Source organism: Molossus molossus, unplaced genomic scaffold (assembly GCF_014108415.1).
Source record: "Molossus molossus isolate mMolMol1 unplaced genomic scaffold, mMolMol1.p scaffold_m16_p_8, whole genome shotgun sequence".
Taxonomy (NCBI): Eukaryota; Metazoa; Chordata; class Mammalia; order Chiroptera; family Molossidae; genus Molossus; species Molossus molossus.
In genome coordinates, this window is record NW_023425402.1 from 23,981,241 (window position 1) to 24,004,878 (window position 23,638).

The window sequence follows — 23,638 nt, forward strand, 5'->3', positions numbered from 1 at the left end:
TGGACTCCTGTCTGCACGGTCACAGGGTCACAGGGTCACAGGGGCCACCTCCCTCCATACTCTCTGGCAGCCTGAGTGTAACTCCTTCCTTTTCCACCCATGGGAAGAAATATCCTGTGAGAAAACAGAGAAGAGGCAGGCCATGAGTTCCTACAGGACTCCTAGTCCTGGACCCCAGAGAAGTTTCCAGAACTGTGACTATAGACCCAGGGCAGGATCAGGAAACCTGAGGAAAGTATGTGTGGGGACTTGACCAACCACCATCCTGGGGGTCTGTCCTTAGCAGGGACCTTCCACCCTGACCTGTGAATGTTGGGAACCAGGTCCCCACCAGTAGAATCACCAAGGTAATACATGTGTCCCTCATTTTCACATGTGCCTTACTGAAAAGTGAGTGTTAGCAAACAGGGCCCCAGGCTGGGCAATCATACACGTGGGGATGGCACTTCCAACGAAAGAAGCAAGTACCCTTCTGTCTGGGCTTGAAAGCCCAGTGTGCCAACTCAGACCTCACCCCTTCCGCACCTGAGGGCTTCCTCCTCTACATCACAGCTCCAAGGACGTCAGCAGCAACCATGCACGCCGTGGTGAGATGCCCGGATTACAGGCAGTGGCCTGAAAAGGCAGCTCTGGGAAAGAAAAGGGAGGTGAGGGCCTGACCCCCGATTCCCTCAGCCCCTGGCCTCAGCCCCGACCCTGTGGAAGTCCTCCAGAAGCCCCTGCTTCCCTATGTAGAGGCTCTGTGCCCACATCCCCTCCTCACCCCGTCTCAGGGTCAGGGGCTCAGGCAGCCCCTTGTGCTGCACATGGAACGTGCATCTCTGCTCCTCTCCAGTGGGCACCACCACCCACCACCCATTTCTGGGAGGTCCCGTCCCCTGCAGGCCTGCTCTCCACAGCTCCATGTCCTGGGTCTGGTTCTCTGGTCACGCTGCCAGGTCAGGGTGATCTCCTCAGGGTAGAAGCCCAGGGCCCAGCACTTCAGGGTGACCTCATCACAGTCAGAGACGGGGTGGTGGGTCACGTGTGTCTTCGGAGGGTCTGAAGACAAGGGTGAAATAATTCAGGAACTTTGATGCTCATGGGCCACTCAGCAGACTCATGTGACCATCCTCAGAATGGAAAGGACAACTGAGATGGGGGAAGGAAGCACACAACCCAAACACCAGCCTGGACACAGGCATCTGGGATGATCTCCTAGTCTTTAGAAAGTTCCAGAATGACACTGCCCAGGGTAGAAGGCAGGTCTCTGAGGGGGAGCAAAGGGATTTCTGGAGGTTAAATGACTCAGAAAAGTCAGCATCAGACCGCAGACACACTGGGTGAGGAGCAGCGAACAAGGCCTGAGAGAGCAAGTCCCCCATGGGTCCCAAAGCCACTCTGCCAGGGTCAATGGGAACTGCTGATAAGTTATTTCAGGTTTGGTCTCCTCTTCATCCCCAGAGATGTCTCTAATTGTCCCCGAGAGAAGGGTGGGAGTCACTTTCCGGTACGGGATCTGAAAACCCAGGTGAACTCAATCCCCTGACCCAAAGGAGGGGGTGTTCTGATCCTGGTCCAATTTTCCTGTCTCCTCGTAGGAGCCCGCTCCCAGGAAGATGAGTGAGGCCCCGCGCCCCGGACCTGCGCGCTGCGGACTGTCCTTCCCCCTGCCAGGAGCCTGCGGAGACACTGCGTGCACCTGCCCTCCAGCTCGGTCCTCCACTCACCGGCGCCTCCCGCTGCGCTGGGACCTGTGAGCCGCCGCGTCGCCGCGGTCCCGGAGCGCATGTCCTCCTTCAGGGCGACTGGTCCGAGCCGTCTAGGCGAACTGGTGATAACCGCGGAGGAAGCGCCCATCCGGGCCCATTGCACAGCCAGATGTCTGGGGGGGGGGGGGGGACCCTGACCCCGCTCCAGGTCAGCCCCGCCCCCACCCGACCCGCAGGGTTTAAGCCAAAACTGAGAAAGAAACCGGATCTAGGTCCCTGTGGGCTCCTTCCGGGCGGGTGCTGGGGGGTGGCACGGCCTCGGGGTGGAGCGCATCCCCGGCCACGCGGGGCAGCCCGGCCCGTCGTGGGGGTGGGGTCGTGATGCCCCGGGCCCACGGCTCACCGCTCTCGCTCTGGCCCTGGTAGCCGGGCACGTAGCTCAGGCTCACTCGGAAACTCCGTGCCGGGCTCCACCTGCTGCACCCACGGCTGCTCCGTCCACGGCGCCCGTGGCTCCATCCTCGGATAATCCACATAGCCGACTTCGCAGTACCCGGGCTCCTCGTGGCGGGGCCGGGACACAGCGGTGTAGAAACCTGTCAGGGAGGGGAAGCCTGAAGCGGGAGGGGACTGAGCCCCGGCGACCCTCCTCCCGGCGCGGGTCCGGATCCGTGGCCGGTGGGACTGGAGGGGGAGGGGGCGAGGGGCCCAGGAGACGGAAAAGGGGCGGAGGGACAGAGAAGAGAGGTCCCAGGACGGGGTGGGAGTCAGGAGTCTGGAGTCTAGGGTCTGGGGTCTGGGGTCTGGGGTCTGGGGTCTGCACCAGGGGTGGTGGAGACACGCCTTCCCCGGGGTCCTGCATCACCGCTTGGTCCCCTCGCTCCTCCCCATAGAGGCCGTTCTCGCCGGACCACACACTCACCCGCCATGTCCCCATTGGGACCTGGGCCCCAGAGAGCAGCAGGAGAGGGTTTGGAGACCCCAGGACCCACATCCCCAGGTCTGGAGTGTATGTGTACATGCCAGCCTCCGAGACAAAACCCGGAAAGGCAGTGATGCTGATTGACATCATCCAAATGTGAATGACAACCCGAGGTACCACAACACTGAGCTTCCCCTCTTCAGACTCCCGCCTGGGGCTGACACCTTGAGAACCCTCCCTGGGGACCTGGGACTTTGCCTTGACCCCTCCTCCTGCTGGGAGAGCTCTTTGTTACACTGTCCCCCTCAGTTCCGCCCAGGGCTGTGTGAGGAAACCAAGGGGAGAAACCCTCTGCTGGGACCAGCCCCCTTTCCCCCTCCTCCCATCCTGGCATCCCTCTCCCTGAAAAGGAGGCTCAGCCCTCTTACCTCTCCCCCTGGACTCCTCTAGAAGAAAACTCACCCCAAGGGATTTGATGCCAGAGAGTGAGCTGACCCTGGGAATGGGGGTGTTGGGACAGAGATTTTCTCTAATCCTGGAGGAGTTGTGCCTGAAAACATCTTCCCGAGATTCTCAGAGACCCGTGAACTACAGTGGAGAACACAATCTTGGAAACCCTGAACATCTGGAAGCTAATCTGTAAAATAAGTGAGTTCAGACGCTTCATATACAAAGTGTCTAAACAGCAGTGCAGTCCGAGTTGTAAGGCTTCTAAATTCTACTTCCTACAAGTATATCTGTGACTCAGGATTGTTATAGTGTAGAGTAAATTTCATCCCCTAGTCCTGAGTCCCCCACATCCTTGATACAAAGAAGCCCAGAGAAGCATTACTGTGCATTTCGACCAGAGCATGTACATCCTCAAAGTTGCAAGTGCTCAATGTTATCAAAATGCCCTTCCCCGGCCCTCCTGCAATGCCTGCTCTTCTGAATTATTCACATCTGAGCTGTGTGCATATTTTTAAAACTGATTAACATAAGATGGCAATTAATTTTTAAGCTGCTCCACAGAAGGTATTAAATACCAAATTCAAAGAACACATTCTAGGCTCTATAGATATACTTACTATAGATCTACAAAACGTATTTCAATCCGAGAGTTCCACTGCTTTAGAATCTCTGCCTCCCCTTCTTTTCCTCACTCCTGCTTCTCCAGGACTTCTCTGTCTCACCCCTCAAGCCTCTTAGCCTCTTTTTTCTCTATCACCCCCTGGCTTCTGATTGTGGCATTAGTGACACCTCCTCACCTGCCACTTAGTGACTAGACTCCCCACAGGGGTCAGAAATCTTGCTAATGTGAGTCAGGTTGTGTCATCTCCACTAAAAACCACTCCAGTGGCTCCGTCTTCCTCTGGGAAGCCTCTACAAAGTAACATAGGTGAGCAATAGGGGCTTTCAGCTGTGTAGGTCGAAGTTGTATCCCAGCACCTGAAGCTGTTTCTGGTACACAGTAGACATTAAATGAATTGTTGTTGAATGAACAAATGACAATCATCTAAAAATTAAATTGCATTACATGAAAACATAAAAAATACAAAAATGTTAGGAATGATTTTATTACATGGAACTACTGTACATCTTATAATTAATTTAGAGCAAATGAGAATTAAAGTTCAGTCATTCATTCTCTTTTTGGACACTGTATGAGTCCTGTATTGCAGCATAACAAATTACTCAAAATGTAGCAGCTAAAAAGCAACAAATGTGTATTATCTCCCACAGTTTCCCAGAGCCAGGGACCCAGGAAAGGTTTACCTGAGTGCTTCTGGCAAGGTTGCAGTCAGGTTGTCAGCCAGGGCTGCATTGTGTGAAGGGTTGACTCGGCGGGGGGACTCACTGAAACATGGCCCAGTCATAGGGCTGTTGGAAGAGGCCTGGTTTCTTTCCTGGGTGGTCCCAGGAGCCCTCAAGTTCCTGGCCATGTGGACCACGTGGACTTGGCCAAAGGCAGTGAATGACTAGGTAGCTTCTTCTCCCGGAGCAAGTGATCAGAGAGAGCAACCAACATGGACGCTGAGCGAGTTGCATGTCTTAGGCTGAGAGTTGCAATGCATCAGCCTTCCTCCTCAGTTAGAAGTGAGGCAGCAAGTCCAGCCCACGCGCACGCACAAAGAGGGAATTACTCCAGAGAGGAGGGTCACAGAATTTGCATACATGTTAAAACCAAAGTTGATATTAAATATTGTTTCAGGATTTTATAAGTCAATGCTTCCTTTACCTGATTATTTCCTTTAATTTCACGTTTGGGAAGTAATGATTAAAAGTTTGAGACAGAGAACGGAGATACAACAATATTTATAAGTTTTTGTTGGAGATACCTTTAATAATAATGTTCCCTACAGTAAGTGGCAACAATGTTGAGAACATGCAGTAGCTGGATCAATAGTAAAGACTGGGCGTCTCACATTGGGAATTCCTGTTGGCATTGATACAGTCCTGTCCCTCAGATGTAACCACTATCCTGAGTCTTGTGTTTCTTATACTCTTGAGATTCTCTAAAGATTTTACAATATGTGTATCTATATCTCCAAACCGAATGTCATTTAGTTTTGATAATTTTTAAATTTTCTGTACAGAGAACTCAGATTGCATGGACTCTTCTGAGACTTAGCATTCTATGAGAGCCATCTCTCCTGTGTGAGGCTGTCCTTCCACTGTTTGTTTATTTATTTATTTATTTATTTATTTAATCCTCACCCAGGGACACATCGAGTGGCTGCCACCTGCATGACCAACCAGGGCCGGGGACAAACTGCAACCAAGGTACGCGCCCTTAGCGGGAACCGAACCCGGGTCTCTCTGGACCACAGGTTGACGCTCTAACCGGCCAGGGCTGTCCTTCCACTTTTAGTGCTGAAGTCTTACATTTTATGATTATACTGACATTTTGCTATATTTATATATATATGTGTGTGTGTGTGTATGTATATTCTAATTTTTGCTGTAAACATTAGTGTACATGTCTCCTAGGGCACAAGGCAAAACATTCCCCAGAGTGAAAGGTCAGGGGTGGGAATGCTGGGCCATATAAGGTCTGTACTTGAACCATATTCAACGATGCTCATTTGACTTGCAAAGTGCTTGTGAGAATTTAAAAAATTTTTTTTTCCTTAATTGATTTTAGAGAGAGAGGAAGGGAAAGAGAGATAGAAACATTGATGAGAGAGAATATCGATTGGCCACCTCCTGCATGCCCCCCACTGGGGATGGGGCCCACAACTCGGGCATGTGCCCTGACCGGGAATCAAACCGGCGACCTCCTGGTGCATGGGTCGATGCTCAACCACTAAGCCAAACCGACTGGATGCTTGTGCCAATTTAATCTTTTACCAGGAATGTGTAAGCCTTCATGTTGCTGATGTGTTTGTTCTAAAAATAAATCAAACTCAGCTTAAGTAGAAGAATTGAGAGGTGAAAGTTAGTTCCTCAGTTGCAGAATCACCGAATTATTTTCTTTTCAGATTATTAGATTAACCACATAGTATTATTTTATATGTTTGAGCTGTCTGATAATAAGCATAAAGGAAGGAGGGCAGGAAAGACAGATGGAAGAAAGGCGAAAAGACAAAGAGAGAACAGGAGAGGAATTAAAAACAACCAGTGCAGATAACATTATCAAAGTGCAAGGAACCAAAGGTGTAGACTAATAGAAACTGAAGAGAGCTTTATTATTTATCTACTGCGGAGCAACCAACTACCCCAAACTTTAGTGGCTTAAAACAATAAATATTTGTTACTTCAAAAAGATAATACAGAGCCAAGCAAAATGGAATGGATGCTGGTGGGAGAAGTTGGGTAAAGAGAAGGATTTTACCAGCTAGAGTGAGAGATCATTGGTGTAGAGGTGGAAATGATTTTGTGAGTCCGAATCCCCCCAGAAGCAGATTCTAAGATGGGATTACACGCAGCAGTATTTTATCGGGGGAAACACCTGACAGAGCACCTGGAGAGGGACCAGAAAACACCGGGCAAGCTGGCAGACCAAGATACAGACCTGATGGTCAGGGAGAGAAGCTTTGTTGGCCGTATCTTTGATCACTCCTGGGCCATCTAAGTGAAGTTGAGCAAGACCACAGGACAGTCCTTGAGCCAGTGCCGGCCATGAGAGGAGCCCCTGTCTCCCAGGAATGGCCTGCCTGCTGCCCCTGCAGTGACCAGTCGCTGCCTGGGAACAGCTCAGGGGAAGCAGGGCATCTGCACAGGTGCTGCTGTGGATGCAGAGCACAGGGCTGGGACCTTAGGACTCACCTGGGGGTGTGGCCTAAACCTTCCTCTCTGAGGGGTCCAGGCCCTTGGAACTCAAACCCTCCGCAGGCTGGGTTGCTCTGTGTGTCCATTCACAGTTGCAGGGAGCAAGAGGGAGATTCAGTTCCTGGGTTCCCCACATATTCCTCCTGCCCCACTGCGGGACAGCAGCTGCACCGCCTCCTGTGGATCGGGGTCGATTACTCCTGCCCGGAGAACAGGGAACTCCTCTTCTCGCCTCTGGCCTCTGGGCAGGTGGAGTCCATACATTCCTGGTGACAAATATAAGTGTAGTTCACCGGGACACTTGCTGAATTCCCTTTAAGAATACCCAGGACCAATATAATGAACATTGCAGTCTGAGGAATACGGTAGACCCAGAGACATGGAAGTAGGTTACAGACTGACAACCCTCAGAAGGGGGGTGGGGGTGGGAAGAGATAAACCACAGAACTTATGTGCATGTACGCATAACCAATGGACAAGGACAACAAAGCCGGGGACGGAGCGGGGGGTTGGGGAGGAGGGTGTCAATGGGGTAAAAAAGGAGAAACATCTGTAACAAAAATAAAATTTAAAAATTAATTAATTAATTAATTAAAAAAAAAACAAAAAAAAAACCACCCGGGACCAGGGTGTCCTACTCTGCAGAGCCCAGAGATGTGGAGACAGGAAGTGCAGTGTCCCCAGTGGGTGACTCTAAGTGATGGGCAGTGGAGCCACACCTGCTTCTACTCCTTGTTGCTGGACCCAGGCACCCTTCCTGTTGAGAACTTAGCACCCCAAGAGGTCTCTGCCCTGGTAAATACACTGCGTCCTGAGAGATAGAACCCCGCCCTTTCAGGGCTGGGTCCCCTGGTTGAACACTGTGCCGAGAGCAGTTCCAAGCCTGTGGATCAGGCGTGTCGAAGCCTCCAGATCGTGGTGCTGGCTGAAGTTCTGAGCACAGGAAAGGAGGATCACACATCGACCTGTTGATCGTCCCTGTGGGATGACCCTCTGACCCCCCAAGATGAAAGGGCTCACTGTGGTCAACTTGTCACATGTGGCTAGTTGGTCACCTAAAGAAACAGTGACCAATAAGGACCTCGTATTGCTCTAATTCTGACATTTGGACATTCAGGTGGCAGTAGCTGGGACAGCCTTGGCAAGTGGGAGTCAGTGCTGCTGGACCTGTGTAGCCTCATCTCTGCCATCATGGTCACTCCATTCAGTGTCCACCTTGCCAGTCCTGGGGTGACCGTGGTGAAGGCTGGCTGAGGTCAGTCTGTCTGCGTGGCGGTGCAGAGCCTCTTCAGGGGCGGATGTTTTCTGGTGGGCGTTACGTGGTCCAGCCTCAGGCGCAGAATGCCATTCCCACCTTAGGATGGGCTGGGGATGTAGAACCCGGGCACATGGTCGTTTGTCATCACATGGCTGCTTGGTGTCCCATGGGCAAGTGTTCTGTCTTATCAGGGCCCAGTACCACACCAAAGTTGCTTCCGAAGGGGGTGTATGTCTCAGCCGCGGATGGCGTGGCCTCGCTCCAGAAGCCCTGGGGCCAGCCGTGCCCCACTGGTGCTTCAGCTCCACAGCACACCTGTCCCACCACTGACCCCGTGCCGGTGGGTCTGCTGGGTGGTGGCCGCTGCACCACGACGAGGATCCGGGGCAGGGTCCTACCTGGTCCGAGTCCCACTCAAAGCTGGCAGCCTTCTATGTCACCCCGGGTATGGGCCAAACAATGTACCAAGGTGTGGATTCTGTTGTTAGACTCCGAACAGACCAGGCAATATCCTTCCTTCTTTGCAGTGAGGGATGCAAAATGCAGCATGTGTCTTTCACATTGGAGGGGCTACCCCTGCAGCCCTCACCCTGACATCTAGAACTAAACTGGGGCGGCCGCTGCCCGGGTCTCTGTGAGGCTGACCTTGCACCTTCTGCAGCGCAGGTGGTTTACTAAGGCCTCCACCGCACTCTCACCTCTAGCTCAGCCACCCCAATAGACATGACGTGGTCGATCACCTGAACGAATGGGATACTCTACAGGACGTCCTGGGGGTCCAGACCTCTTAAGACTACACTGTAGAGAGCAAGAGAGAACATCCCTGCAGCAAACCACGAATAGATGTTCATCCTACACGCACAGCAAGCATTCCATTGCCACTTTTCTAATTGGAATAAAAATGAATGAATTTGGGAAGGGGGTGGGGTAGTAGGCATAAACGGGGAAGGGGATTATGAAGTATCAACTTCCAGCTATAAAATAAGTAACAGCATAGGGAGGAAATACAGTCAATAATATTGTAATGACTGTGTTGTGGCAGATGGTTACTAGACTTAATGTGGTGATCACGTCTAAATATATAAATGTTGAATCATTATGTTGGGCACCTGAAACTAACATAATATGGTGTGTGAACTACAACTAAACATGGATTTACAAACCGGAAGGCACCCACCGTGTTAACACCCCCAGGGGTGCCCGTGGCGCCGTCTAACACCCAGCACGGAGGCTGCAGGCGGCAGTTCTTGGTCAAGTCTGAGGTCATCTCACGCCGTTTTTAGACCTTGTCAGGTCTCTGCAGGACAGCTTGTGAATGAATGGAGATAACAGTCAGCACCGGCCCTGCCCCTGCTGCTGTCAGGTCTCTGATTGTGCTTCTTACCCTACGATACCTGGAAAACCCTCCACGACGCCTGCCCCTGAGACACAATGTCATTTCCGACCTGGCCAGGATGGGGCAGTTCCCAGGTGTCCTTTGTCCTTCAGCACAAGCAGAGACCTTACTCCACAGGTAGGGACCCAATGTGAGGGTCACTCCAGCTGCCAGGTGTACTGATGCCAATTCTGTATGTGGAAAATGGGCAATAACCCTGGGGTCGTCTGTGGACGCAGCAGTCCCAGTGCGAGCCGGGCTCGTGCAGGACTCTGGGTGCCGCCCACCCCTGTGAGCCCCTCTGAAACACGGCAGTAATGATGCTGTGAGAAGCGGCGTCAATGTCAAGTCTAACCCAATGTGCAATACTCAAAGTCTGGCCCCTCATTTCTCCCTGGGGCACAATCACTCCGTCAATGGCTGTAGGTTCCTGTGCAGAAAGGCTGAGGGATGGTCCCAGCACTTACTCCCCATGGTGCCCCAGGGGCCTTCTCCCTGGGGATTTGGACACCTCTTCAGTCAAAGTGTTCTCAGTCTGAAAGTTGGCTCAGGCCTGGGAACTGAGCAAGGGATCCTGATTTATTTTTCTTTCTTTTTTTTTTTTGTACAGATAGAGTGGGAGGGAGAGAGAGGAAGGGAGAGAGAGAGAGAAACATCGATGTGAAGGGACACATCGAGTGGCTGCCACCCGCATGACCAACCAGGGCCGGGGACAAACTGCAACCGAAGTACGTGCCCTTAGCGGGAACCGAACCCGGGTCTCTCCAGACCGCTTCATTTTCTTAGGAGAAAGGAGTTGCATGGAGAGTTTTCTTATTGTATGCCCATTCTACCATGTCCAGGGTGGCAGGCAGGCTATACTGCAGCATCCACCACATCTTCTGAACAGATAAGCCACTTAGGCCACTTTTCTTCCGGTCTCAGCAGCATGGAAAAGTCTCAAGTGCTCTCTATGACTCCAGAAGAAAGAAGCAAGTGATTCATAATATACCAACCTCTCATCCAGGGATGAATACAGTTCCGTCACTGGACTCAAAACATTTGTTTCCCCTTACTGACCGTCACTAAACCCAAGAATGATTCACAGGGTAGCATCTGCATAATATTGTCCTTCCTTAGAAGAAAAATAATTTTAAAAAACCAACCAAACAAAAAACAAGTGTCCAAAGACTTCTGAGAAAGAACGACTTCTTTCTCTAGGAGAAAATTCCTCTTCTCATCCAAAATGTTAAAAAAAATCCCTCTTCTCATCTAAAATGGTAAAATATATATTTATAAAGAGACTGTGATGGCCTATTTATAAACGAGATTAATCTTGTGATATTTTGATTTTATGCTTCTTCTTTTTTTTTTTCCCAATCCTCATCCGAGGATATTTTGCATTTATCTTCAGATAGAGCAGGAGGGAGAGAGGGAGGAAGAGAGAGAGAAACATTGATGTGAGAGAGACACATCAACTGGTTGCCACCCACACGACCCCAACCGGGGCTGGGGACAAACTGCAACCGAGGTACGTGCCCTTAGTGGGAACCGAACCTGGGCCTGTCTGCTCTGCGGGCTGATGCTCTAACCATTGAGCCAAACTGGCCAGGGTAGATTTTATGCTTCTTTATCACATCAAAGGTTTCATTGCAAAATTGGACCTTTGTTCTTATCCAGTTAATTTATGTTTAGGATGAGCCTTTTCACGATATATATATTTAGCATTCCTTTCATTTCAAATTACAACACATATTTGGGATTTACTGCTGCAGTCTCCACTGTGCTGATGACAGTGACTAAGACTTGAGGACGTTAATAAAGAAACCTTCGATGTCACTCATACTTGCTATTTAGAGTCCTTTTGTTGGGGAAAAAAGGTAAAGAATTGACTAATTCCACCATTTAAGCACCTGTTTCAAATTAAACATCATCCTTTGGCTTGCGAAACAATTTCTTTAAGCAAGTGGCAGAAGGAACATGTTAGTTGCTCTTTCTTCCTGGAGAAGTTGGCAGAATGACTGTGTCCTAGGAGCTTCTCTGTGTTGGATTTGGGGGTGGGTGGGGGTGGGTAGGGAAACAACCTTTCCCATCCAACCCACGGAGGTAAAGTGGAGAGAGGAAATATCCATGTTTCAAGATTAGAGAAAGTAGTTGGGTAGAGGAAGCAGGACTACCCACTCCAGGAGACAACAAAGGAATATTTGCTGAGTCCTGATTTTAGAATTTTTTATTTTCGAGATGAATATAAAAGCACCTGGTCATTGGGAACATATTTCTGTGTCTCATTTTGTTTGACGTCCTGTGTATTTTTCTGAGTTAGGTGAAATAGCCATCTCCCACAGTCTTGAAGGAGTAGCCCTGTGCAGAGTTTCCTTGTGGAGATGGATGGTGTGTGCTGGGCATCCGTGGCAGGCTGGCTGGTGTGGGAACTGAAGCAGGTGTGCAGCACGGCGGATCTCGGGGACAGGCTGTGCCAGGCCACCCGAGTGGACTGGCTGGAGCTGGAGCTGGTGCAGGCTGTGGGGGCCCAGGGAGGGCATGCTGCACCAGGGCCATCCCGATGGGCCAGCTGGAGTTAAAGGCGACTCTGGCATGGACCATAGGAAGACCTTGGGGCAAGCCAAGCCAGAGTCACCTTGGCAGACCCGCTGGAAGTTGTAGCTGGAGTGAGCACAGACTGCTCCCAGGCGTGAGTTGCACCAGGACTGCCTAAGCCTGTTGGCTAGAGTTGTGGCTAGAGCAGCCCGAGCTGCTGGGAGTCCTGGAATTAAGCCACATCCGAGTTTGGAATTGCAGTTGGACAGGCATGGGCCACACAGAGTCCTGTGGGCCTGCACCGAGCTGGTGTGGGCCTGGGTCACTCTGAACACCTTTGTGCATGAAATATCTTTTTCCATCCCTTCACTTTCAGTCTGTGTGTTCTTTAGATTTGGAGTATCTCTTTTGGCATTATATGGATGGGGTCTGGGTTTTACGTGCATGCGTGTGCGTGTGCGTGTGCGTGTGTGTGTGTGTGTGTGTATCCATTTAGCCAAGCCTGGATAGAGTGCTTAGATTGTGCTCTTGCCTGTGTGATCAAGGTGAAGGGGCGGACAAAAAATGTCACTCCCCGGTGCCTCTAGCCCTGGAGAGAGTTCCAGAAGTTATTTTCCCATTTACCAGACACTCTAGGGTTAGTGAATGGATTTCCTTTCTGTGTAGTCTAGAGGCCCTTTAAACCTCTATTCTTTTGCTTTGCCCCAGTACAAGTGATTCTGTGTGTGGGCCCCTGGGTGATACCTCTCCCCACTGCAGGCCTCTGTGTTGGGGCGGGGATCTTATGATACCATGTCTTTCCTACATGTTTCTATATGGTGCCTCTATTGTTTATTGTGCAGCAGTTGCTCAACTGGCCCTCTGCTCTCTCTCTCTTTTTCTTTATTGATATTAGACAGAGAGGAAGGGAGAGAGAGATAGAAACATCGATGAGAGAGAACATCCATTGGCTGCCTCCTGTATGCCCCCCATTGGGGATCAGGCCCACAACCTGGGCGTGTGTCCTGGCCGGGAATGAAACCAGCGACCTCTTGGTGCCTGGGCCGACGCTCAACCACTGGGCCACACCACCCGGGCGCCCTCTGCTCTTCTGCAGGCGTCACTGTCATGTTCACTGCAGGAAGTCTCATTACTCAGTTGTTCAAAGCAAATGTCACCTTTTGCCTTTGGTTTCTCCTGTTCTCCTGGTGAAATTCCAAAGGAACCTCCTTGATGGATACTTGATTTTGTGCCTGTTTGATGAGCTCCGGTCACTGGCTGCCACAGCGGCCCGAATACGGAGCCCCCGGCGTCCTGAGCTTGCGCTGCGGCTCTGCCCCGCCCTCTAGTGGCATAGAGGTGCCAGAGCAGCGGCGCCTCTGCCTTCCGCCGCAGGAGGCAGCCAAGGCTGAAACTTGCAGCCCTCGCTATTTCTCAGTAGAGCTCTGCTGAGTTCTTGCTCGATGCCGCCTTCTTGCCAAAAGAAGATCAACTTTAATGGACAGCAGCTATCTTGGACCCTAGTTTAAGTCAAAGTGCTCAAGAAATGCAGCACTTCTTGCTGCACAGAACACGCGACTTTGGAGTAACATGGGATCCAGCCCTTACCATGAGCCTCCGATTCAGCACACTGCAGGAGGGAATGCAAGCTGTCCGGGAGAGGTGGCAGGGCCAGATTCCCCTTCCTCGTCACCGCCTGTATCTCCATTCTCCTCAAACACTCTGGCCTGGTGGGAAGTGTATCAGTCAGAGAGAGCGAGCGCGAGAGAGCGAATCCAACCTTCCACTGTTTTGTTTGTTTTTGCTCTGTTCAGGTTCTCAGCAGTTTGGATGAAGCCCACCCACACTGGCAGGGCAATCTGCTTTACTCAGTCCACCAAGTCAAATGCTTTTGTCTCCTGGGAATATCCTCACAGACACCCAGATTATTCAGCCAGATTATTTGGGTGTCTCATGGCCCAGGCAAGTTGACATATAAAACTAACCATTACAGGGAAAATTTATTTGAAAGACAAAGGACCATGACAAAATCAAGTAATGTGTTAGCATACTAATGAGAGAAGATAAATGTTAGCATAAGTCTTGTAGATGCCCTACGATGACTGTACTTTGTAAGAAGCACATGTCGTCTGCCACCCACGGTGTAGGATGGAGCCAAGAGGGAGCCTCAGAGGCCGAAGCATCTCCCCCTGCTGTGCAGAGGTGAGGCTGGGACCCCCAGGGAAGGGCATAACAGTGCGCAGCATCCCGAAGGGAGGAACTGTCAGATGAGGGGGAGCTCTACAAATTAAAAGGTGACTCATGAGAACAGTAAAAATAAATATTTTGCAGCATTCTCTATCCTATTCATATTTTTTTTATAAAATATTATTTTCTTTGTGATATCAGGTTTTACCTACAAACTACTCCAGGTATTGAGGGTGGAAGGAAATATTACATAGAAGTTTCAATTCATTCCTGGGATTCAAGAGAAGAAAGTGGAGATGCCCATATCCTAATTGGAATTTTTTGTTTCCCTATGAAATATGATCAGTGTATAACTCACTAGGTCTCCACCCTGATTTCACATTAGCATAATCTAGAGATTTTTCAAAAATTAAGTCAGAATGAAGGGGGGGGCAGCAGGATTGGACATTTGTGTTTTTCAGAAGCTCCCCAAGGGAGGGTGTAGCCAGGATGGAGAACTCCTGTGTTAGCACGTAGGACTCCAGGCATACAGTGGGATGAAATCAAGGGGTGGAGAGATGTCTAACTGTACAGGTCTGCCCAGCATTTAGTCTTTACTTACTTCCTTGTAATTGTCCTTCAACTACACCTTTGGAGAGAGCGCTTGAAAACTGAAGTGGTCTGCTCCGCCCTCTAGTGGCGGTCATGCTGCAGAACACCTTCAAAGATTATCTGGGAATTACTGTGTAAAAGCTCTGCAGAAGGGTACTGAAATCCCAGCCTGTATAATAACCTGTGCATTACACATCCAGTAGTTTTCCCAGCCTTCTTTTGCTATTTTCTCTGAAAGATGTGTTATCCTTTGGTCAAGGGTCTGTAGTCATAGGCAGCAGGAGGGCCTCCCAGAAAAGGAGCGTGTGTGTTTAAAAATAGACTCCTCACCACACTAAACGTTAGGGTCCCAGCAGCATCCCATAGGCCACTCTAAATGTTTTCTTTATTCTGTACCCTCGATACTTCCCCATATGGTATAAGGACACCTGTGCAGATCAGGTTTCGGGTCAAGATTCAAAGAGACATCTACATAACAATGCAATGCAGCCCAATACAACTGACCCACTATGCACCTGAGGCATTTCACCAAGCCTCAGTAAGTTAAGGAAAGTTACTTTTGTTTCTGAGTTTTGTTGTTGTTGACAGTGGTGGTCTATAATATATAGAAAGCTGTTGCTGGGGCTTTGGGAAAGAGATCTAGAATAGTACCGAAGCCAGCAGCTGTATGGAACCAACCACATAAAGTCTGGTGATGAGGGGAAAGGACATTCTGATTCTGACTTGACCTTTATTTTTATATTTTTTATATATTTTTTTATTATTTTTATTTTTTTATATTATTTTATTTTATTTTTAGACAGTAACTACGCAGATGACAGAAAGGGAAAGAACATAGTATTTGCGAAGAGCGTAGGCCCCTGCCGGTGAGCAGCGCTGGTTCCTGCGGGCTTCCTGCATTTCATCAGCAAGTCGCAGACACTTTCCCCAAATCGCAGGCACCTGTTCGAGTCCCGACACTGTGGTTCAGGAAGCAATTTGTTGTCGTGGTCTCTTTTACAAAATGATGATGTTTAAGAACATCTTGTAATTAGGTCAAAGGAAAACAGTGTTTATGCTATGAGCGGAGGGTAGTCTGAGTTCTAATGAACCCCGTGGTTGATTCACTAAGGCCAAGCGTCTATTGTCAACGAAGACATTAAAGCGGTTCCACAGTAACAATTTGCAAGGGGCCTCTTTGTAACAGCAGGTCACTTGGGCAAACAATGATGGCTCTCCGTGCTCCTCTCCAGTCTGATAAAGTGTGTACCTATTAACTGGATTCTTCTCACCCGAAACCCACTTGGGAGAAAATAGAGATTTTTCCAACCAATGTGTGTAGCGAGGCCCCTGGAGATAGGCAAGCATTCACCGGTAAAAGTCTCAGACCACGCATACTGAGCAAGTACAAACAGTGAGGCCCAAGAGAGAAAACTGTTTTCACTGCTGGGTCACAATCGACTTCTCCAGGGCCGCAGAGCGGAGTCAAAACAGGCCGCAGGAACTGTGGCCCACGTTAGGCTTGATTTTGAGGTTAGACTTTGACGAAATGCTAACTGTGGGGGAACATCTCCTTGGGGATCTTCAGGGTTCCACTTTGTCCCAGCCCCAGGGACGTTCAAATGGTATGACAGTTATGAAATTCCATTCCGGTAAAACTCCACAATCCTGTGAAAAGTGTCAAAGGAGATTAATTAATGAAAAAAAGAGAACTTTACATTGCCGCTCAAAGTTCGAGACTGAAATAGAAAGTTAACTTTCGTTGCTCCAGTGTGGCAGAAATGTGATGTATCCAAATTACTCAGTCTGTTCTTTTTCTTTCTTTTTTGAGGTAACATCCTCAGTCTATTCTTGATAACACATCAAACACACACACACACACTCACTCATTAACTTCTGTTAGTCTTTCTAGCAGAGTATGTTTCCTTTCTAATGTTTCTTTATGTGGGAGGCAGTTCACGGAGGGAAAGGACTGAGTGTCTAAGTGGAGGAAGGAGACTGTATTTAAGAACTAGAATCCTGCCCTGGCCAGTTTGGCTCAGCGGTTAGACCGTCGACCTGCGGTCCGGAGAGACCCGGGTTCGGTTCCCGCTAAGGGCACGTACCTCGGTTGCAGTTTGTCCCCGGCCCTGGTTGGTCATGCGGGTGGCAGCCACTCAATGAGTCCCTTCACGTTGATGTTTCTCTCTCTCTCTCTCTTCCTCTCTCTCCCTCCCACTCTATCTGTACAAAAAATGGAAAAATATCCTCGGGTGAGGATAAAAAAAAAAAAAAAGAACTAGAATCCTTTGCCAAAGGCATATACCTGGATACAGTATGGCTCTGACTTGTATAATTAGTAAGATTAGATGTGAACCCAGGCCAAGCTGTCATCCTCAGCGTCTCCCTTTCCCTTCTGTCGGGAGGCTCACCCTCATTCCTAACTCGCTTCCATTACTGTCCCCCTCTTGAAGGAAAGATGATATTGGAATTATTTTCCTTCTTTATCTGCTTCTCTTGGGTCTTGACTGGTAAGAAAGGAGTAGAGAAATGACCACACAGATAATCTGCTTTGAGTTTGGGAGATTCTCTCTAATTCGTTGTCTGAAGCCTGTCAAAGAATCTCACGAAATCTTCCACTTTCTGCCCAGTCCTTAATCTCGTTGTGAGATAGGAGAATGTCAAACATGGTTATTTTCCATTTTAAAATGCGGGTTATTATGGTTAAAATTCTGAACAGGGCTGGCCCTGAGTGAAATTGTGAAATAGGTATTTGCTATCTTCCTTCACTTGGCTTTTGGCCCCTCTCCCCTCCCTTCAATTCCTTTTCCTTTCTTGCTTAGTCAGTGCGAAGCTTTCCAAGAGAAAATGCTCGGCTAGCTCTCAGCCCTTCCACTGTGCACCTCTTCTGCTGATCACCAGTCAGGTCCTGAGGCACACTGCATTTTACCAAGGGGTCTTAGATCCTAGCAGTGACAAGCTGGAGAGCAGGGACCCTCTCTGTCTCCTGGGATCATGCTCCTGTAGGTAGAGGCTGGCTTGGGATGGATATGGTCCAATTCTCTCTTTGAAAACCTGTTCTAGGACTCCGCTCCATCATCAGCCTAACCTGCAAAGGGGATTTTCTTAATAGAAGATTGACAGTAGCTACCAATGTGACATTGCTCTGTTAAATTTGCTTTTCAATCTCAGAGGGATTTCTTACTGCTTTCATTGGACAGGTACCCTTTTCACAGGACGAAACATTTCCCTCAGATACAATTGTTTTTGCATTGGTTTAAATTAAGGAACAAGCCTGGGAGTACAAGGATCTCGGTTCCCATTCCCACCTGCCACTTGGTAGCTGTGTGACCTCAAGCAAGTTGCATCCATTCATTCTACAGAAGTGTATGTCTGCTTTGCTCTAGGCCCTGAGATGGAGTGGGGAGGAAGGCACAGGAAACCAGTGGGAGAAACAGGCCATTCACTGTGCTCTACGGGAGCTCTGTTCATGACACCCGGAGCAGAAAGGAAGAACTTCTGAGTCTAAAGGAGGAAAGGACCTTTCACAAAGAGGCAGCACTTCAACTCCAGTGTGAAATGCTTTGTCACCTGCACTAGGCCACACGCTGTTTGAGAGCACCGTGTGGGCTTGGAAATTATACGTTTCATTTCTTTCTTTCTTTTTTCTTTATTGATTTTTGAGAGAGAGGAAAGGAGAGGAAGAGAGAGATGGAAACGTTGATGAGAGAGAACATCAATTGGCCGCCCCCTGCATGCCCCGCACTGGGGATCAGGCCCACAACCTGGGCATGTACCCTGATGGGGAATAGAACCTGCGACCTCCTGGTGAATAGGTTGACACCTAACCATTGAGCCAGCTGGGCATTGAGCCAGCTGGGCAATTTCTATTGGCTGAGGTCATTACAGTTTGATCACGCATGTGAAACTTTCAAACAAATGTCTCTACCTCCCCAATAATAGACAGACTTGAGAGCACTCTAAGCCTGTAATCTCTTCCATCTTGTAATTCTGCCCTATTTTTATAGCCGCAAGTCAATCATTATTATGTTGCTTTATATGACAAAGACCTATTTAGAATCCTTTAACTATTGAGTAATTTCTTTGCTCACCATATTTATATATATTTGCATCTCATTACTTCCTTCTGAGTTCAATTGTGTTCTACCTGAAGTAGTGGGGTCTATTAGGGGTGCACTGTCAATTATAATTATTATTTTAATGATAGTGGGGCATGGAATTGTAGGTTGATGACAATCTTTCTCAATCTTGAAGATATTAGTGCACTGTCTTCCTACTTAGTGTTGCTATTGAGAATTCTTTTATTTGTTTGTTTATGTATTTATTTTTAATTGTATTTATTGGGGTGACATTGGTTCACATAATCATACAGGTTTCTTTTTTTTAAACTCATGGTTATTGTTGAATGTATTACAGATGTCCCCCTTTTTTCCCCATTGACCCCCTCCTCCCCAATCCCACCCCCCTCCTGCCTTCCCCACACTATTGTCAGTGTCCATTGGTTATGCATATATGCATAGAAGTTCTTTAGTTTACCTCATCCCACCTACCCTCCCCCCTTCCCTTTGAGCTTCATCAGTCTAACAACCAATTTGTACTTCTTAATTCCTTCATCTTTTCACCCATCCCTCCAGCCCCTGCCCATCTGGCAAGCAACAAAAAGTTCTCTGTATCTAGGGGTCTGTTTCTGTTCTGCTTGCTCATTTTGTTTGTAGATTCAATTGTTGATAGATATGTATTAATTGCCATTTTATTATTCATATTTTTGTTCTTCTCCTCCTTCAAGAAGACCCTTCAATATCTCATATAATACTGGTTTGGTGGTGATGAACTCCTTTAGCTTTTTCTTGTCTGGGAAACTCTTTATATACAGGTTTCAAGCGTACAACGCAACAAGAGATCATCTGCACACTACATCATACGCGCACCGCCCCAAACAAAGCTCTTTCTATTCCTATTTCTGCTCCTTTTGCCCACCAAGCCCCCCCTCCCTCTTTCCCTCTGGCTATCACCACACTGTTGTCTGTGTCTACATATATTTGTGTGGGTTTTTTTTTTTTTTGGCTAATCCCTTATTTATTTGTTTTAAATTGTGATATAATTGACATATTAGTTGTGGGTGTACAACAAATGATTCAATATTTGTATATATTGAGAAATGATCACCACACGAAGTCCAGTTAGTATCTATCACCATAAAAAATTACACATTTTTTCCTTTTGATGAGAACTTTTAAGATTTGCTCTCTTAGCAACTTTCAAATATACAATACAGTATTATTAACTATAATCTCTATGCTCTATGTTACATCCCCAGGACTTATTTATTTTATAATTGGAAGTTTGTACCTTTGACCATCTTTACCTATTTCACACCCTTGAATCCCACCTCTGGCCACCACCAATTTGTTCTCTGTATCTATGAGTTCAGTTTTTGTTTGTTTTGTTATGTTTTAGATTCCACATATAAGTGAGAACATACAGTATTGTTTTTCTCTGTTGAGTTATTTCACTTAGCATAATGTCCTCAAGGTCCATCCATGTTGTTGTAAATGGCAGGATTTCCTCCTTTTTAAGAAAATTTTCACCTGAAGATTTTTTTCTATTTATCATCAGATAGAATGGGAGGGAGGGGGAGAGAGAGAGATGGAGAGAGAGAAACATTGACATGAGAGAGACATATCTACTGGTTGCCTCCCGCACAACCTACCAGGGCCAGGGACGAACTGCAACCTCCTTACATGCCTTTGACCATAATCGAATCCACAACTCATTGGTCCATGGGCCGATGCTCTAACCGCTGAGCCAAACAGGGCTCCTTTTTTTTTTTTCTTCTTTTAATAGTGAATAGTATTCCATTATATATATACACAAACACACACACACACATTTTCTTTATCTATTCATACATTGATGGACACTTTGGTTGTTTCCATGTATTGGCTATCGTGAATAACGCTGCAATGAACATAGCGGTGCATATATTCTTTCGAATTAGTGTTTTGAGTTTCTTTGGAAATATGCCAAGAAGTGGAATCGCTGGGTCATAAGGCAGTTTAACTTTTCATTTTTGAGGTATCTCCATACTGTTTTCCACAGTGGCTGCAACAATTTACGTCCACGCCAGCAGTGCCCAGGGGTTCTCTTCTCTCTACACCCTGAGAATTTTTATATCAACCTATTTGTTACTCATCTTATGTAATCTGACTTTTCCTTCTCACTTTTGCCTGGTATATCTTTGTCTTTGATATTCTTCTGTTTCGTTCCAGTGTGTTTAAGGACAGATTTACTTTTATTTATCTTGATCAGAATACCTTGAAATTTTAAAAACTGACAACTTATGTGTTTCATAGATTTTGGAAAATTTTTAGTCATTGTATCTTCCGATATTGCTTCTTCCCTATTTTTGAAATATAGTTTCCTTCTGGAACTCCTATTACATACCTTTTCATCTTATCCTCAATGTCTCTTCATCTCTCTTCACTTTTTCATCTCTTACTCTCTCTGTGATCATCTTCCAGTTTGCTAATGCTCACTTAACTCTTTCTAGTGAGTCTATTGAGTTTTTCATTTTAGTGAATACATTTTTCACTTCTCAGTATTGCATTTTTTACTTTTGTCATTTTTGCAGTTTTATTTTCTCCTGGTTTTTAACTGTTTTATATCTTTGATTCTTCAGCAGTTGGTCACGCTGTTTGGGGCATCCACTGATCTGCTCGCTGTAGCTTGTGTGTTTTATAATTTTAGACTGTAAATTTACACCCAGTGAGCCTTTACCTGTGAGCATCCTGTGAGGCCTGGACTAGAGATGTGGTTCTTCAGCAAGGATTTACAGATGCCTCTGTCAAAGGTCCCAGGGTAAGAAATTGGGATCAGGTTTTACATAAATCACTCAGATTGGGAATTCTTAAACCACAAGTGCAAACCCGAAACCCATGTGAGGGCAGGTCTTGATTATGAATTCTCAGCGGAGACGTTCTTTTTGCTCACTCAGACCCAGACTGAAGTACACAAACGTCCTGGTCATCTTCCAGCGAGTTGATGGATTCACTTATACGGGCCTCTCAGTGACTGAGCATAGAGATTTTCAGGTCCCATTCCAACTTCCAGCCGTGGGTGGAGCCACATCTCAGCCTCCATCACCATGTGTATATCTACACACCAAGCATGGGGCTATTGGAATGACCTGGTCTTCTCCTCTCCCACCTTCTCCTGACACCACATACTCACCTCTCCCGTGCTGCTCTGAATATTTTCCGTACTTTCTTGTAACCTCAGCTATGCATTTAGAAGTACATTTGGTATCATTCTTCCAGCATTTCTAAGACTTTAATCATTGGAGGCTCCACAATTTCTATGTTGTTAGAAACGTTCCCTATATACTCTAAGGAATAGATCACAAAGGAAGTTTAACTGGATGAAATAGTTTTGTTATAGGAAAGGGTGACTATATTAGCTGGCTAATGTGCCACAGTTAACATACTACAACTCAAAAAATTGAGAATGGGGGACTTGGGTGAATAGTGAACAAAACTATTGCCTTTTGAGGAAAGAGATAATCAAGAGATAATAAAATTGTGCAGCTGAAGGGGGCCTTGGAGATCCATCCATCCATCCATCCATCCATCCATCCATCCATCATCCGTTTACTATGACCCAGAAACTACTGCGGATCTAGTTCCTCCACATACAAAGCTCATATTCTGGTTGGCAGCATCAGGACACAGTGAACAGTAAACACATGGCTAAGTGATATAGTTATAAATAAAGTTGGTGACAAAGGCTGGGAGAACTAGAGATAGAGAAACTGGGAGGTATTAGTTTCCAAGAAGAAGGGACTATTGAGCTGACCCTAAACAAGAAGGGCCAGCCATGAGGAGAGCAAGGGAAGAACTAGCATGAAGACACTGCAATTCAGCAGCAGACGGCACAGGGAACCAACGTGAGAAACCAGAGCAGATGAAGGGTTCCAGGGACACAGAAACCCACTTTGCCACAGCTGGCTCCAGTTGGGGATCTGATTATACCCTTTCTGTTCTCCAGTCCCCAGCCTTTCACATGCCTGTAATCCTTCTGCCAGCTGTCCAGTTCAGCCTCATCTTGAAGCAAGCTGCCATCTACCACATCGAATCATTCTACGTGCCCACATGAGCCATGAGAATACCTAGAACACCTGCTTCTGGGTGTTTTGGAGCTCATGCTCCAAATATTCAGAACCTCTGCAATTGATGACTACCTATTTCTGCACCTGTTGTTGTATATAATTCTGTCTGTGTTCACGCAAATAACCACAAATTATGTTCTGGTGTAATAAATATAAAATTTGCTGTGGTTTTAGAAAACAAAGAAAGTGCTTGATATGTTGACAGAAAAACCTTTAGCTTTAATTGTAAAATTCCCATGCTCTTTTGTTATGTATAGATTTATACAGTTCTGCCTTAAGTAATAACAAAAGAACTAAGGTATGCACATATAAGCAAACATATGTATTTATATGATTAATAACTGTATACTCTTAATAATTTTACAATTATTATTTACTTGATTTCACTTTATCTTTATAATAATCATGTGACGTAAGTAGCATTATTTCCCTTCTTTTACATGATTTAGAAACTGAGTCCTAAAAAAGGTCTGATTTGTTTATGACATCTCAACAGAAGACAGTATTGAGGAATGAGAACGGGTAACATGTACAGTCTGTCTCTGTACAAAATGAACGGCATCAACATTTATCCCTTTATTTGCAAGAATTCCACACTTTAAATAGCTATGTAATTCCTTACCATTTGTAGGAAACTCATGTAGCTATGCATGAGTTTCCTTTTAAAACAAACATTCGTTGACCAAGATATATTATTGACTCAATAGCAAAATTAAAATGTCCA

General features: G+C 47.1%; 1 pseudogene; it reads right to left on the minus strand.

Moving 5' to 3' along the window:
* Positions 1 to 671: 671 nt before the first annotated feature.
* Positions 672 to 2,620, minus strand: LOC118621419 (annotated as a pseudogene).
* Between the last annotated feature and the right edge of the window lie 21,018 nt (positions 2,621 to 23,638).